Source organism: Castor canadensis, chromosome 2 (assembly GCF_047511655.1).
Source record: "Castor canadensis chromosome 2, mCasCan1.hap1v2, whole genome shotgun sequence".
NCBI lineage: Eukaryota > Metazoa > Chordata > Mammalia > Rodentia > Castoridae > Castor > Castor canadensis.
The window spans coordinates 43,347,554-43,365,412 of NC_133387.1; positions in this window are offsets into that span (position 1 = coordinate 43,347,554).

Sequence of the window (17,859 nt, forward strand, 5' to 3'; positions counted from 1 at the left end):
CATCAGCTTATAAATCTATTAAAATTTAAAGATAAAACTGAAAGAAGTCCATGAGAGGGTAAAACATTTTTGATAAGAGTAGAAAAATACTATATGACATAATTGGAAGGAAGAAAAAATGTTTGAACAAAGTTATTGGTGGATGATCAATTTTGAAGCATGAAGGTGAATATAAAGATACAGTAAGCACCTGTGTCCTAAGGAAAAAATGAAAAACAATTAATTGGTTAAAAGTGTATGTTTATTCAAGTATATTTGTATTTGTGAGTAGTATAAAAGTAAAGCAGACAGAGTAATAACGATCTAGAAGAATATCTGAAATGGTCAATTTTGGGAGAAGGGTGCTGAAAGAGCAAACTGAGAGAAATAAATGGGCACATAGGACAGTCTTTTGGGAGCCCTTTTGAGAAATATGGGAATTATTTTAAGATGAGGCCAGTTAGCACACTTGTGTTTGTCCAGCTTGCTGTGGCTGCACAGATGCATACATCAGCAGATTAATTCAGAGAGTATAAAAAAAGAAGAGATACATGGAAGTACTTGTTGTAAGGGTCATAGAAATATATCTGGGTAACAATGTATGTACAGTGAGAGAAAAGGTTCTGACCAGTAGCAGTACAGTCAGTGGGTTGGTGATTATGGTAAGGATAAGTCATTTGGGCAATGGTAATTTCTGCAGAATAAGGGAGAAATAATTTGGAAATGACACTGTACAAAAGGACAATTATTTTTACATTAAAGTCTTAATGACAGATGGCTCACTCAAGAAGACACATTGGAAAGGTTGGCATAGGGGAACCGAAATAGGGTCTAATTACTGGCTACTCAGAATCTCAAGAGTATTGAAGATGATGATGAATAATGATGATAGTAATGATGATTGATTTGGGTGTCTGAGAAGTCTGGTAGCATCTCCCTTAAACAGGCATGGGACAGAGACTAACTCTTTGGGTCTATTACTGGTTTACTGAGGAAAAGTTCAAGTTTAGAGTTGAGGCAATTCATAACAGACTTTTCTTGATGTATATAATGAGATCCTAGGCAATGGTTTAATCACAGCTCTCCTGTATGGATTATTCTGCAATGCTACAACAAGTGAGAGTCAGACAAAGAACATGGGTATCTAAGCCAACAGCTTTAAATATTAAATAGATATTTTAATATCTATAAGCTTTGTCTTTTTTTCATCAAAATAAAGTGACTTAAAGAAATTAGAAAATCTTGCTCAAAGGTATTCAGCCATTGGTGGCAAATTGAAGATTCTGGTACCTGATACTGGTATCCTTAGCCATCATTCAAATCATTTGTCTCTGATCTTTCCATTTACCTGCAGAACAAGATAAACAAGATATGAATATTGCACTCTCTTTTTCTAGATGTTGAAGCTTAGTCAGCTGATGATGACTGCATTACCTAGTCTTATACTTAATAAGGAACCCAGTCACAACTTGAACACACTGTCCAAGACTTTCAGAGTATACCTAGGCTTTCGAGATTCTAAATAAACAATATCTCAAAAGAAGGCTTCTTGGTAGGCTGTTGCTCATTTTTCTGGATTTAAAACTCTATGAGTTTAATTCTCTAGTTCAGAGAAGAAAGTAGGAAACTGTCTACTTGTGAATACTTTTGTCTTCCAACAGAATAAAAAAAAAGGGAATGCAATGAAAAGCTCCTATATATTCCAAAGAGATTGTCTGAGTGTAAAAGTGCTGCAGTGACTGAACATGTTTTATATATTGTAGCACTTTAAGATCTTGGGAGTATTACAAGTAAATGATTTAACTACTTTCAGCTGTCCTGTAAGTTGTTCATAATCACTGATTTTGCTTTTCAGATGAACATAATAAAGTGCTCAATATAGCTCTTGCAACAGCAACAGCTCTGCTGACTCTGCAGTATGAGACGTTCAGTCACACAGGATATCTTCACATCCAAGCAAAGGAAAAGTAAAGAAGGGAATGAAAGTCCACGCAGTGGCAGTCTGGTATGCTTTTATTTTTTGTTAGTCAAAGGCGGTGAGTCTTTGAAAACTTGGTACGTTTTATCAAATTTCTTATGATATCCATGGTTTCTGACCTCAGTAATTCTAAAGACATCATTGTTTTCAGTGTGGCAATGTATTTTCATAGGTTTGATCTACAGCAATTTCTGATGAGTGCAAATTAAAATGCTGGGCCTACTGGAGAAACAATTATTAATAATCTCCTTTGACCTCTGCCAATGAACAAAAATATTGTTTGATCATAAGAACATCTGGGTGCTTGTCTCACTCTAATCACTAATTATATGATCTTTCTTAGGAAATGCTTGATGATAACAAGACATATGTAGTGAAAGAAGAGTCTAGGCCAAGAATTATATATCTCCAATGGCCAATGAATCTCCATTTGAACTTGGTGAATTTTCCTCTCCTCTCTGAGATTTGCTTTCGACATCTGTCAGCTCCGCTTTATAAATAGAAATGCATTAAAGAAAGACATCATAAGAAAATTTGAAAAAAAATTAGTTATGACAAAATACTTTGAATTAAAGCCTCTATAAATAAACTATTTGAAAAGCATTCTGTATTAGATGATTTTAATTCTTTATCCTTAACCCTGGAAGAACCCACCACGGAATTAGGGAGTAGTAAGTGAGTGATCAGCTAACTGTCATTTGGGACCTTATTTCTAACTCCTCCAGAGAGACAAATGATGAATGGTACTGCTTAGATAGCTATTATAACTGTGGCAATAAGAAGAAATGCTAAGAAGATTTAGAAAAGCAGAAATAATATTTCCCATAAAAGTTGGAGGTCTATTAATGTTAAGATTCATGAAAGAAACACCTCATTAGGATTAGAAACATTTTGCCACAGAATGGACTTGTTATTTGAAGACATGTTCTTTATGTGTTTTTAAACTATAATGAGCGAACACAGTAATAAACAGTGTTTTTTCTGTCCTTTATATGTATATTAAGTATATATTAAATGTTTCAGAGATTTACATATATGATATATAAAAACATGTTTTATTCTCATATGCCATAATTTTAGGAAAAGTTTATGTATTTTAATACCATATAAAGTCTACTAGTCTACTATAAAAACTTATAGTAAAAAAGATAAGAAAAATGGAACAATAACAAAAAATCAATCTCCTAAATATTTAAAGTAAAAAATATACATTGTTTAATATTTTAAATTATCCTTAAATTAAAGCCATAAAACATACAGCATTAATTGGCTTATATGATAACCTCTACTTTTATTTCATGACAAATATTTCCAACACAGAAATATTTATTTAATTTGGTGTTGATTTTAATTGTTCAACGTATATCTAAATTTTTTAAATTGAGCATTAGGTAATGTGTTGCTTCATATTATCTCATTTCTTTTTAAATAAGTGAATAGACATTGTTTGCTTTGATTTAGATCTTGTCATTGAAATCAGCATTGCTCTTGTTAATTCAGATTACTAATTGGATTCTGCCTCAATGTTAGGGTATGCGACAAAAGCTTTCGTACTATATTTCCTTATCATCTGCTGCATTGAAGTGGTTGCAAAGAATTGTCACCTTTGATGACTATTCACATGTTGGAAAACATCAGCAAATATTATTTACTAATGTTCAAATAAACAAACATTTGAATTTCCTGGAAAGTTTAATAATGCAACAATGTGGGTTCAAGCATCAAAATTACAGATTTAAGAACTTATTTTGCTTCTAAAACTTGTGCAGAAAATATACTGAGAATATATTTAAAGTATACTATTTATATAAATTTTGATAATGTATTTAAAAGAACAACTCACTATTAACACTAGAGAGGACCACAAACATTTAAAACATGGCAAAGACCTCAATAAGCGTGATTGATTAGATCCTATTTCTTCCTCCTTTTCTGAAATAATAACATCAATTTTTGACTTTATATTTCATGCTTTGTGTTTTGTGTTGGTGCTTTCTGCTCTTGCTCTGACTTGACATCAATTACTTCAAACAAACATTATCTTTACACTGATTGCCAAATTTTAAATATTTGAATTTTTTTCCTAATTGTCTCACTTTCTTGACTATATTTCTTCGATTCAGCAAATTGCTGAGAAATGTCAACATTTCTCAGTGAAAGTACTATAATATTTAAGCAGTATAGAAATTTTACTATGGTACTGAGATATATTGATAATATGTAAAATGCAATTAGTATTTCTATTTTTACTTTTCAATTGATACGTTCAAGATTGAGACATTTCTATTTTTATTGAATCACAGGTATCCTATAACTGACATAAAAACTACTTACATAAATACACATCAATTGAACTAATATTTTTGTAGAACACCCACACTATGTGCCAATTATTATGAACCACTACCCATACCTATGATTATTTAAGTATAATTGCTATATTCCTATTGTACAACATTATTGTAGACTGTATGTTTTTGTCCACCCAAAATTCATATGGTTAAACCCCAGTGCCTAATGAAATGGTACTAGAAAGTGGATCCTTAATTAGAGTTAAATTAGAATATTAAGATACAGGATTTGCCTATAGGATGGAACTGATGCTCTAACACACAGAGGAGGAAAGAAGGCATCTTGCTCTTCCTGAACACAGCAAGGAAGGCCACATGATGATATAACAAGGAAGAGAGCCCTCACAAAGAACCCAACCACCATATTGATTCCCCCATCTTGAATATCCAGCCTCCACACCTGCAAGAAATAAATTTCCAATATTTAAGGCGTGCATTTACCAGTATTGTGATAGCAGCATAAATAAGACAACTATAATTTATCACCATTCTTTCTGTATCTTCACAGAGACTGCTCACAAAATTGTTCTTACATTCTGTCTCCATAACTTCTCTTCTTGTTTGTTCTTTCAAAAGATTACTTTGCATCTGGGCACTGATGACTCATACCTGTAATCCTAGCTACTTGGGAGGCAGAGAGCAAGAGGATCACTGTTTGAGGCCAGACCCCATCTCCAAAACACCCAGAGAAAAATGAAGTGAAGGTGTATCTCAAGCAGTAGAGTGACTGCTTTGGAAGCACAAATCCCTGAGTTCAAGTACCAGTCCCTCTAAACATAAAACAAAATAAAATTAAAAATTTAAAATGATTAATTTGTGATATTTTATATAATGCTATATGTTTCATAAGAACATTTGAACCAGTCATAAGTACATAAAAACATCCAGTATTACACCACCTACAAATAAATGTCAAATTTGGTGAACCTGAGTTTAAATGACTTAAAATGCATATGTTTAAATAGAAAAAATAGACAGCTATATGTATGTACATTGACAGATGGACATAACAAACTGGAGGTACCTTGAATATTTTCCCTTTTTTCTACTTTTATTGAGGAATAATTGACAAATTAAAAATATGTAAATTTAATGTGTACAAGATGATGTTTTGATACATGCATTTATTGTGAAATAAGTATCAAAAACTCTCATACCCACCACCTTCAAAGTTACCAATTTTACAAAATATTCTTAGTTATAGTTATTATATTTATAATGTTTTATTGATCTTTTTCATTTTTATTAGCATATATTCATTGTACAGGGGGATTTATTGTACAAATTCCCATTAGCCTTACATTGTACATTGGTTAGGTTGCCCCACCATCTCCCTCAAAAACCCACTCCTGCCCCACTTAAAGTGATTGCAAGGGGGTTCATTGTTCTGTTTCATGTATGTATATGAATATCATATATTTGCATCAACCATATTCCCTCATAATAATCTCCTTAATTCACCCTTCCTCTTCGCACAGGTACCTCCCCCAATACACCGTTTATATTTTACAGTCTTGTCTTTGTTTTAAACTACAACACCAATGTTCAAAGAGGTTTCTGGATGTATACCAGTTGTGAATATATTTTACTTTGGTCAGTTCAATCCCTCTGTTACTCCCCTTTCCGTCTTCCCCTCTTATATAACAGCTTTCAGTATATATAGTTAGGTTTGATTAATTTTTTATCAATTTATAACAAAAACTTCCTAAAGGTTAAATTTGAATAAATATAGTAAATATGGCCTGAATTTTCATTTGAATTGTATATTGCATCTGTCCATCTGTCATATAATTTCTTGCTTCATAGTTTTTTCTCCTTAAAACCTTATATTTATTGTTTCACTATATTCTGCATTGAGTATTGCTATGGAAGAATAGCTATCAAAATGGGTGTGCTTCACCTCAATATGCTTCTACATCCTTCTTTAGCTATTTTCAAGGGCAATAAATTCATTTACATATATTCCTTTTGACTCTTATCTCAGTTTTTCCAAAGAAATATTTTCACTTATGATAAACAATCTGAAGTTTTTAGCTTAAGAAATTGTCTAATATCATGCCTTAAATATTTTTCTATAATATTTGTTACCCTCCCTTTTTCATAAGCACCAATGATGTATATTTTGAATATACATTTTTACATTTGTTGTATCTACAATTTCTTGGTTCTGTTTTTGTTGTCATGTCCTGTCTACTATAAAATATCTTAACTTATTGACATATTTATTTGAATTTTATTTCAAATGTTTCCTTCAACTGTGCATGCTACTATATTTCTCTTCCACATTATTTTTATTATCATAGGGAGTTTTCTCGTCCTCTCATTATTTGACTTTTAATCTCTAAAATTATGGTTCCTCTTCTTTGGGATGATTTTAAATCATAATATTTTTTATTTCTTTGTGGTCTTGGATTTTTTTTCTGTTTACTTGGGATATACTTACCATAATATCTCTTTATGTCTCTTTATTTATACTTCCTCAGCAGTATTTATACATATAGTACCTTACAAATTTATGATCATTTGTCTGCTAAAACTACTTCATGAAAACTTATATGTATAGTCTGAGCATCAAGTTAAGTCACTTGTTCTTTTCTCCTCATTTCTATTGCTACCACTATATTCTAGGTTATTAATATCTCCAACATGGACTAATATCAGCGTGTTGTAACTGGACTCTAAATTGACCTTCCGATCTCTTTTATAATCCATTGTCAACAAGGCAATGTGCTTGAAAATGTAAACCCAATCATATAAATTGCATATTTAATTTTCTTCAAAGGTTTGTTCTTCTCTTAGAACAAATCTAAAATTCTCACTTTCACCAATAAGTTGACATCACCTGTCATTTGTCTAGCTCATTAAAATGTATTATATTCCCCTCTATCTTTCTTTTCTGCCATGCTGATCTTTTCAATCCTTTATTACAAAAAGAGCTTTCCCTCTTCATGGTATTCATATATGTAATTGCTTTCCTAGAATGCTTCTCCTGTCCAGCTGTTTATGAGATTAATTTCATGATACTCTTTTTCTCAGTTCAATTGCACATTCATCTGATGGAGCCATCTCCTGATACTTCAACTCAGATTAGGTTCCCTAATTGCAATCTGAACTTAACTTTCATAGTAGTTTTCAAAATTAATAATTTATCAAATTTGATGAGAGGCTCTATCATGTTTGCTTTGCTGAAGTCTATATACCCACTCTATACCACAGTACTTGGAATACAATAAGACAGAAACTATTTCCTCAGTGAATATATTCACTACATTCATGAATTGAATTACTATAATGAATGAGTAATTGAGTATGTACTATGTATAGACTCTACTTATAAGAAATCTTAAATAATATTTACTGATAAAATACAACAACCCACTGATATCCTACATAATGATCACAGGAATAAAATTTTAACTATAAAAAATTCACAGTAATACATAAGAAATTTTAAAAAATTCTAATATAACCAAATGTTTGCTTTAAGACATATATGTCATATATATATCAAAAACTCTTAATACAACTTATTGTTTCATGAATATACTCAATTTCTACTTATTTTAAATCATCATGGTTTACACAATTAAACAAAGCCCAAAAGTTGATGTACTAAATGGAATATTTTCAGTGTATGGAATGATCTATCACACAGTCTCAATGTGTTTATAAATGTGTAGTGGGGTACACCCTCATTTTTAAATGTATTCTGAATCTAAACAGCTAAGGTAGTTGTTATGAGTTTTGAGCCAGAAGCTCAGAGGTGACATGGACAAATTTATATTTCATTAATCTAATTCTGGTATTCCATTATTATTATTATCAATGCATAATCTTCTTGATGCAAAACAAATTTAAAGACATATTCCTAGAATACAGAACAATTTTTAACACCCCCCCAAGTTATACAATATGTCTTGAGCTTTTACTCCATGCTTTATGGTACATAATTTCAAACCCTCCCTACATATGTTAGAGGAAGAAATACTGTAACATTCTCTCTAACAAATAGGGACATTGAGGTTAGAGAGATTAATTAATATTGCAAGGATACACAGTTAAGGTGATGGCTATAAAATGAACTTAATAAGGAATAAGTTATTATTTAAAGCAAAGGCAAGAAGAAAGAAATGGGAATTTGGAGTCTTTGCAAGAACACCCTTCTAACCTGTACACCTTATTAAATTAGTGCATATTTACATAATATATTTATTATTGCAAGTTGAATTCTATGGTTATTGTGATTAAAACAAATTCTACATACAAATAAATAAAGATGGAGTAAAATGTTTATATTTGATTTTATTAGAAAAATGAAAATTATACAAATAGCAAAAACTATACCCCTGCAGTGTTTTAAATGAAAATCTTCTAATTCCAACATGCCAGATCACTGAAATACATATGACAGTTTTGTCTATCAAATTTAGATATGCCAAGTACAATAAGTGATCACATTTATATGTGACACAGTTAAATATATAGTTTAAATGTGATTTAAATACATAAATATGATTTAATGATATAAATGTGATTTAAAATGCATATATTATAATGGTACTCTATTAAAGAAATTATCAAGAAAGCTAGTCAAGACAAATTATTCTCGTGCCACATGTATAATAACAATAAAACAACTCTGAAATGATCTTAAAAGACAGATCATTTTCAATTAATATTATATCACAGATACAAAAATAAAATAAGATTCATAGATCACTTGTTGCAAACTAATTTATGAAAAGCATTGATTAAATATAATGATTTTAGAAATTAGATGTATTTTGAGTAGAATAGTTTTATCCACCAACATATTAAAGTTTTGGTAACTTTATTCTCAGCTTTAGTTTTGTAACTATTTTCAATGAGCATGGGTTTCAAAATATTTGCTTTAGGGATTACTTGCCTCATACACTAATATATAAAACATGACTTGTATAAATATGACATTGCTATATTGTTAAATGTGAGAGAGTAAATGGTCTGTTGGGCGGGAATCAGTTCAATGTCATTGAAACATCAGATTTCATAAAATTTGACTTGCAGAACATAGTTTTAACTAGCTGAAAGGACTTGCGGAAATTTTAGCACATAATTTTAAACTATTTTGCAATATTATTTAAGATGCCTCTGTCCTGTCACATTGTTGTCTTTCTCTTTGTATGTACTAGTAAAAAATATTTCAAGAAAAATAAAATTTAAAATATAGTTCTTATGTATCTTTTCTCTATCAGCAGAATTTATTTAGTAGGCTATCTCTGTCTCTGTCACTGTCTCTCTTTCACCCTCTCTACTTCCTCCCCTTCCTCATTTTATGTCCTTCCTTCCTTCCTCCCTTCCTACCTCTCCTTCTTTCCTTCCTCCATATCTCTCCTTTCTCCCTCCCTCCTTCTCTCCCTCCATTCCTCCTTCCCTCCTTCTTCCTTTTCTTTTCCTTTCTTTCTTCCTTTACTTCTTTCCTTCGTTTCCTGCTTTGCTTCCTTACTTACTTCTTTCTTCCTTTCATTTGCAGCTACAGATAATGTATTTTTTATCTTTTATTTAGGTTTCAGCCTTGATGGCTAATATAACTGGGAAAAAAACACTTTATAATGATTTCTACTGACAATGATATAGTGATGTGGCAGTTCTCTTCGTTTAGGTATTAACTGGTAATACGATACATGGGCACCAAATATTACCATTTAAAAATAATATTCGATATTAGATATTAGATATTAGAATATCTCCAGGGATTTTTTCCCATTTATATTCAAATATTAGATATATTTTTTTCTGAGGTGTCAGAGCTGTGAACTGTACCATTTATCAAAAGGAAAAAGTAAGGGACGAGGACTCTGGTCTTTCTTGAGGCTCTTTTTATAGTTCTTCTATTGACTCCCTTGTGACCTTCTGCAAATGGAGCTCAGTTGAGCTGATTGTAAAACAAGGATGGTCATAGTGACCTGTCTTCCAGTGGTGTTCTAAAACTCAATAAATCAGAACATACAAAGTTCTTTAAAGTTCTCAGATGAATTGTGTTTTGTAAGGGTGAAATGCCAGAGTAAATAAACTGCCTCTACCTTTTAAACGTCAATTACCAAATGGACAGTACAAAATAGAATCACCTCATACTTTCATAAAATCATTCTCATTTTCTGAAGGAACATTTAGTTCAGCCATTTTAAAACAGAATGTTTAATAGATTGTGTTAACCTCAGAAAAATATTTTTATCTCAAATATTCAATAAAACTATGTTGTACTGTTATCTATGATAACTATCTAAATAAGCCCCTTAAAATGAATTATGGATTAATAAATATACTTGCATGCTGTAGTGTCTTTGCTTACTTTCCAGATATGCTGTTTGGAGTTGATTAACATCTATGTCATCTTTGCCAACTCAATATATAAGGAAGCTGGTGCTATATTTTAAATCATTTATATTCAGAGTTGAAAATTAATTTTGCTTTGATTTTTTTTTAAACATCTACTGATTAAACTTAAGCAGCTAAACATCTTAGGCATTTAACTTCAATGTTGTGTCCTCCCCTATCAAAGCAAAATTGGGCATTTTCCTATACACAATAGAGGAAAAAAAGCAATTACTATCAATCAGTGACTAAGCAACAGATTGGAGTATTTAGAAAGACTCATTCATACACAGATTTGCAGCAGTGTTCGGCTCCTCTGATTAGATTCCATAGATTTTAAATTGTAGCTAATTAGGCTGTCATAGGTTCATTAATGGCTCTACTGATTCAGCACTCCCTCACCTGCATGCATATTAAAGCTCATTAGCTCCCTTGTCTAAAATACCACCTGCATTAATTGCTGCCAATGCACCAGGACTCTTCAGAAGGCTCTTCTGACAAGGATTCTACCTGTTTGTAGTGCCCCGTGCCCCTGAGAGCTCTTCAGGAGAGCTCCCACATAAAGTTCATGGTGCTGCACATGTGGTGAGACCACAGCTGTTGTAAGGGCAGTCAAGCCTATTTTATGCTTAACAGCAGGATATAAATAATTAGTGATGCCTGTGCTGTAGGGCTTAACACAAGGCCAGTGCATTCCATTCATAGCTTCTATGAAACCATCGCTTTCTAAAAAATAAGTTCCCAAGTCATCTTTCCTTGATTCTTGATTCTTTTAGCAGCTTCCACAAAATGTTAAGACTAAGTCAGAGAAAAAAGAACACTGTAGCTTTCTTTTAGTTTATGGCCTCTGTCCCTGATGTATTGGAGTTGAAACTCTAGGTAGGGCTCTTGAAACCATCTTAGTTCCTATCTGCCTGAATAAGTGACCTGCACAATTTACTAGTTATGTCCTACTGTGTTTTAAAATAGCTTTCATCCCTAATGTCAAAATAGTACTGGTTTTATGTCATTATCATTTTTATTTTTACCTTTATCTCTTTTATTCCCTCAGAGACGCATTCTAGGGGTGGGGTGTGTGGAAAAAATTCTTGGATTCTGAATTATCAACAGAAACTTTCAGGAGAAATTCAATTACTCATGTTAAGAACTTCCTAACTAAGAATGAGCTAGCAAGAATGAGAATGTATTTTCAAGCTCTTTTGTGTTCTTTAACTCTCCTTAGTGCTTGGTCTTTTAATAGTAGGTCCTGTCAATCATCATTTCAGGAAGTATTGCTCCATCTTCCAAATTTATTATTGTTGTGACTTTGATTTGAGGGTTGTAAGGATCCAGTTTCAGGTTAGAAGAAAATTCTGTACATGTGTAGATTTATATATTTACTCTTAGTTATATATTTATATTAAATTTATATAGTTGATGAGAAACCATGCATTTCATATAATTTAAATGTACAAATGGTAATAAGTAATAAAAATTCATATTTTATACATATATAAAGTATTAGTCTTCCTTATGCTAGTATTTTTAATGATCTGTAACATAAGAGAATTCATCCCTAAAAATGAAAAGTAATTATGAGAAAAAGGGAAAATAAAGCAAAAACTACATTGAGAAAATGTGCTTTGGGTCTTAAATATGTTATTTTTATAATATAGGTGTTAATTTTAACATTTATTTTGTGTATAATTTTAATTTTCTCTCATGATATGAAAATAGCATGACTTTTTAAAAAAATGCTAAATGAAGAAAGAAAACCATGTGAAGTTTCATTATATAGGAAAGGTATCTATAGGATAAAAATATGTTAACACACATTGTATGCCTCTGATTATTTGTTGCATATAACAAAATTAACACTTTTTTGGGTAAATTATTAATAATTTAATAGAATTTAATACTATCAATATTCCCAGGCACTTTCATGATTCCTGTTGCTTCCTGTAGTGGTGGTATTTTACATATAATTTAGTATAGGAGCAGACAGGAATCAAAAGCTACTTAAGCATACAAGGGAGGAGAACTCCACCAAGCTCATAGCTATAAAGAAATAAAATCCTCTCTAGGCCTTATTCACATCCCACTCCAGATTGTGTCACTAATACGGGTGCTGAAATAGGGTAACTAGCAATCCATTTTTTTCAAAAGAAAATAATTTATTGGTTATAGTTATAACTGGAACAGATACAATAGTAAAATATATAATTGTATTTTCAAGATTTTCCCTCAATTAATCTCAAACCCAGGTCCAGTAGATCTCAGATATCAATCACTTAGTAAATGTTTCATCAGAACTTCTCAGAAGTGGCTGTCCCTCCTTCAGTAACATTATCAGGAAAGGGTTTCTTAGCAAGAAATCTCCAGGTTTACAATTGATTACAAAGTGTGGATCACAGTAGAATGACAGCCGTTTCGGTTTTATTTTTTTCCTGTATGAACCAATCAAAAATATTGTTTTAGCGAATTTCAGAATTTGGAAATCCATTAGCAAATCCAGCTGCCAACTAGTGAAGTTGTTATGGCAAACATAAACAAGATAAAATAAATGTTGTTTCTCACTTTCTTCAGGTTAGCAAGCTGGATTCCCAAGGGGCCGTATGGATTCTGGGGAACTTCTATTGCAAATTGTCTATATCTTGTTCTGCAGCATGTCGGGGGCAGGCAGGGAGTCTCTAGGACTGATTCCAGGCATTCCTCTACTGAAATCCCCTTGCGAATCACAGGGAAATCCCAATCTGGAATGAAATCACCAATCTCTCTTAACAATTTAGAACCCTCTATTACTTGAAAGAAGGCCCAATTTTTTCTTTCTTTTCTCAGTTCTAACAATGCTTTTGTAAATTGTGCCTTAACAATTTATCCTCTTCAACCCTGATATGAGTGTGCCCTTAGTGTCCTTATTGGATGATACCTAATATATAGACAGACATTCGATATTTATTTGAATGAATGAACAATAATGGATGAGTTGTATTAATCAAGTATTTAATTTTGTTTAATAGATCCTTTATATTGTATTATTGTATTCTATTTGTTTCTGCTCTTATCTCACTTGTTTCCTTTAATTTATTTAAGTTTATTATTTATTTTCTTTAGAAGTTTGCTATAATAAATTTTTTTCTGACTTATTTTCTAATATGAACATTTAAAACTATACATATAATCCAAATACCATCTTATCTACATCTAGGACATTGTTTTAATTTCTAAATACTTTTTTCAGTTTATAATATATACCTTTTAGAATAGTGAGTAATTTGAATAGAACTATTCAAATAAGTTTTTTTAAATACATTACATATTATAAATTATCATATCATAGATCATATATATTATACTCTCAATATATATTGTACCTGAAATCTATGTAATGATTTATATTTCAATGTATGTATATTAAATTTTACTTAACTTTTTCTATTGCTTGTGCTACTTTTTAAGTTCTTTTGTCTCTGTGGGGTTTATGCAATTTTGAATACTGTTTTCAAGTTCACTAACCTGAAATGCCTAATCTTTCATTAATATTACCTATTGTGTTTTCATCTTGCAATTTCTAGATTTAATATCTAGGAATTTTGATTTGAGTTACTTTTATACCTTTCATTTCTGTTTTTAATTTTTTGAACAATTGGAATGAAGTTACAAAAACAGTTTTGACATTATTTGACTTCTTGATTTTAACATCTATTTTATAAAGTTATAGGTTATATGAAGTTAGTTAATTTTCCTCCCAATCATTTAGAACTTCCCATTAACATGCCTGGTAATGTTTGATTACATGTCAAACATAAATTTCACCTCTCTGAATCTCAGATTTTCTTTTATTCTCATATTCTGTGCTCTTTGGAGGGAACACAGTTAAGGTAGTTGAAGCAGTTTGTTCTTTTCTCATATTCTTTTAAAAAGTGTTGGACAAAATTAAAGAAATACTTAGTCATGCTTTACTAATTCCCTGCCACTTATATCCAAGATTTTTTTCATAATCTGTGATTTATGTGGGTATGTCTAGCTTGTGGACATAATCACAGCTTATGTTTTATGCATTGTATGAGATCTAGCTAATCTTCCTTCTAATCTTTTCAATATGGTTATTTTACCAGCCTTAGATACGTCCTCATATAAATATATTGATCCATACTCTTGTCAATACTTGATGGAATGCCCTATAGATCCCTAAGTTTCCTACACAAGTTTCTTACTTTTCTATTACTCAATTATAAATGGTAGCCACATTGGTGTCTTGGGACTCTAAACTAATATCCTGAGCTCAGAGTTTATTAGGGTATGTCATTCCAGATCTTCCCCATGCCTGCCCTTGTGCTAGACATTCTCTCAACGTATCAACTGGGGCAGCCACAGGACTCACTGGTTTCCCTTCTCACAGGACTCACTGGTTTCCCTTCTCACAGGCTCACTGTCCTTTCAATGCATGATGTGGAGTGTATTCAAGACCATTTTACATAGATTTCTTTCAATGGGGCAATATCAAGTGACAGAATAAATCTAGTCTCTGTTTATTTGTTATATATGGAATTAAAGCACTGATAAATGGTACTTGAAAAGCTGAGTGAATGAGACATTTAGTGTGGAATAATTTGATTTTCTGTTTATTTGACTGCATGCTTACTGCTAAAGTGACAATTCATGAAAAGTAAAAAGAAGCAGCTTATTTTTGCAAACTCTATAACAACAATATTGACTCTCATAAAACAGAAACAACTGTGGGTGAAAACAAATCCTGTTTTTTTGCTAGAAATTATAATAAAATATATCAAGTGGAATGGACATGGTAATATATTAGCAACACCATGTACATTCAGATTACCAGGACAGCACTGAAATCTGAGGTAGTTGCTGACAACACAATTACAAAATAAAGCGGCTACAGTTTATCTGTGCCAGAAGTTACCTCTCTAAGTACATGCTTACACAATGGGAACTATAAATTAAAAAGAAGCTCCGTCATAAAAAAATATTCCAGTGGGAAGAAGGTATCATTTATATAAATTAGTTAAAATTGGCAAATTGACCATCAAATTTTTAGGAAAAACATGAAAAAATATACACAAAATTACATAAATTAATCATCACTGCAACGTATACAAGGAAAAAAAAATCACAAAGTGAAGATGCCACGGCATAGATGGACTCCACATAACTTTGAAAACACAGGAAAAAGTTTAAACCTGCAACCAATCTGGAAGAAGAAAAAAAACATTTCCACTTAGATGATGTGAAATCACACTTAAAGTAGAGTGTGTACATGTGTGTAGGCAAACTTAGAGTATAGATGAAAGTTTAGACTTCAGGATGTAAAAACAAAAAACATAGTTCATCCTTCCATGTGCTCAGAATGGGCCTAGTCTGAAATAAAGTATTCACAGAGATAGATAGAAATTCATAGGAAAAAATGTAGATAGAAGATGAACTCAGATAATACATTTACATGAAAATGGTAAGAAATGACTAATTTCAAAGAATACATAGCATAATGCAAAGCATTTTTCAGAAACTAAAGGAAAAGGGATCATCAGCATTATGTTCTTAAAAAGAAGAAAAATTAAGAAGGCATAAGCACAAAACTCACTTATTTTATTTTCTCTCATATTTTCTAATTCTTCCAGTGTCAGGATTGTCAGTGACTATTAATTGCATAAATCATGAAAATGAGCTATTTTCTAGTGTCAAAAACTAAGGGTAATCCATATTAAGGAAGAAGTATAAAAATGTTGCTCTACAAATACCTATGCTCAAAATTTTTGGCATGTTCTAAAGTAAAAATGTCTCCTCAGAATTTTAGCATGTAAATTTTTCCATAGTTATTTTTAAGTCTTCAAAGAATACTATTCTCCACAGGGTAATATGATGTTGATAGATATTTAATGTGAAATATAAAATTATTACTCGGTTGTAGACTGTCTAGTTGGAAAGAAGGCTGAAAGTGAAGGGTTGCTTTAAAAATTTTCCTTAAACTGCCACTAAAAATACTTCACTGTGTGTTTTCTATTCTTTCATATCATGTAATATGTAAAACAATAAAAATCTTATCTGCATCACACATGACATATATAAACTATAAAGCTCTAACCACCTGAGACATAAAGGAACAACTTTTAAGATCTAGACTCTAGACCGGTTATTTGGATAAGAGTTTCAGCTGGTTAAACAGTCATTCAAGGGGCAATAAATTACAGTGTTCAGAGATCTAAAACTGTTGGCATTTCATTTCTTGCTTTTGTGTACTAACTGGAAGAGTGCAAGGACATGTCTAATACCAGCATCACCAACATCTCTTCCTGAATTGGAGTTCAAAACCTCCTTCAGGATCCAAATTCAGGAAAAAGGCATTAAATGTTCTAACATTTGAGAATTACCATTGTGACTCAATTAGAGAAATTTAATGACCATTTATGTGTCAATGGCTACATTAGGCATCAAGGACAATGTTGGTAGTAATATTGCTAATAATTACATGTTATATATACTATAACTATGACACTAATGCAGTGAACAATATTGATTTAGGGAAAAATGATAGTTTCTTATATTTTGATCATACAAAACAACCAGTAAGTTAATAGTCTAAGAAGAAAAATAGTACATGAGAAAATGATTATCACACAGTTTGATGAATACAATAAGAATTTACTTTAAATATATAAATGCCACAAAGATAAGAAAAAGGTTAAATCTTCTGGAAAATAGGAAGAGGGAAGGTTTTATAGAAGAATTAGAGATGAAAACTGTGTTTGTCTAAGATTTCATGGAAATGAGAGACAGAGATATGCACAAGGTACACAGACATGACATAGTAAGGTTTGCTTGGATAAATGCATAAATTTTCTATTATAGATGTATTTATAGTGGAGACACATATAGGTAGGATTCAAATCTTTAAGGACTTTGAATTTCATTTTGCCTTCATCAGTCAAGAATCTCAAATCCCACACCAAATGCATCCAGAATGTATAAAATATCCTCCACAGAGATTTGTATTCTCCAAAGACTGTAGGATGTCCTGAGTCATGTAAGTTAACCCACAGGTACAAATATTCATTAATGACTGATTCCTTTTGTCCCCTCTTATTAATGCTGACAACCCTGCAATTTCAGTGGGATTTTTATATATTTGAATCTAATTTATCACTTACTGAAAGATGGACTTTATTATCACATTGAACTCAAACTTGATAAATTAGT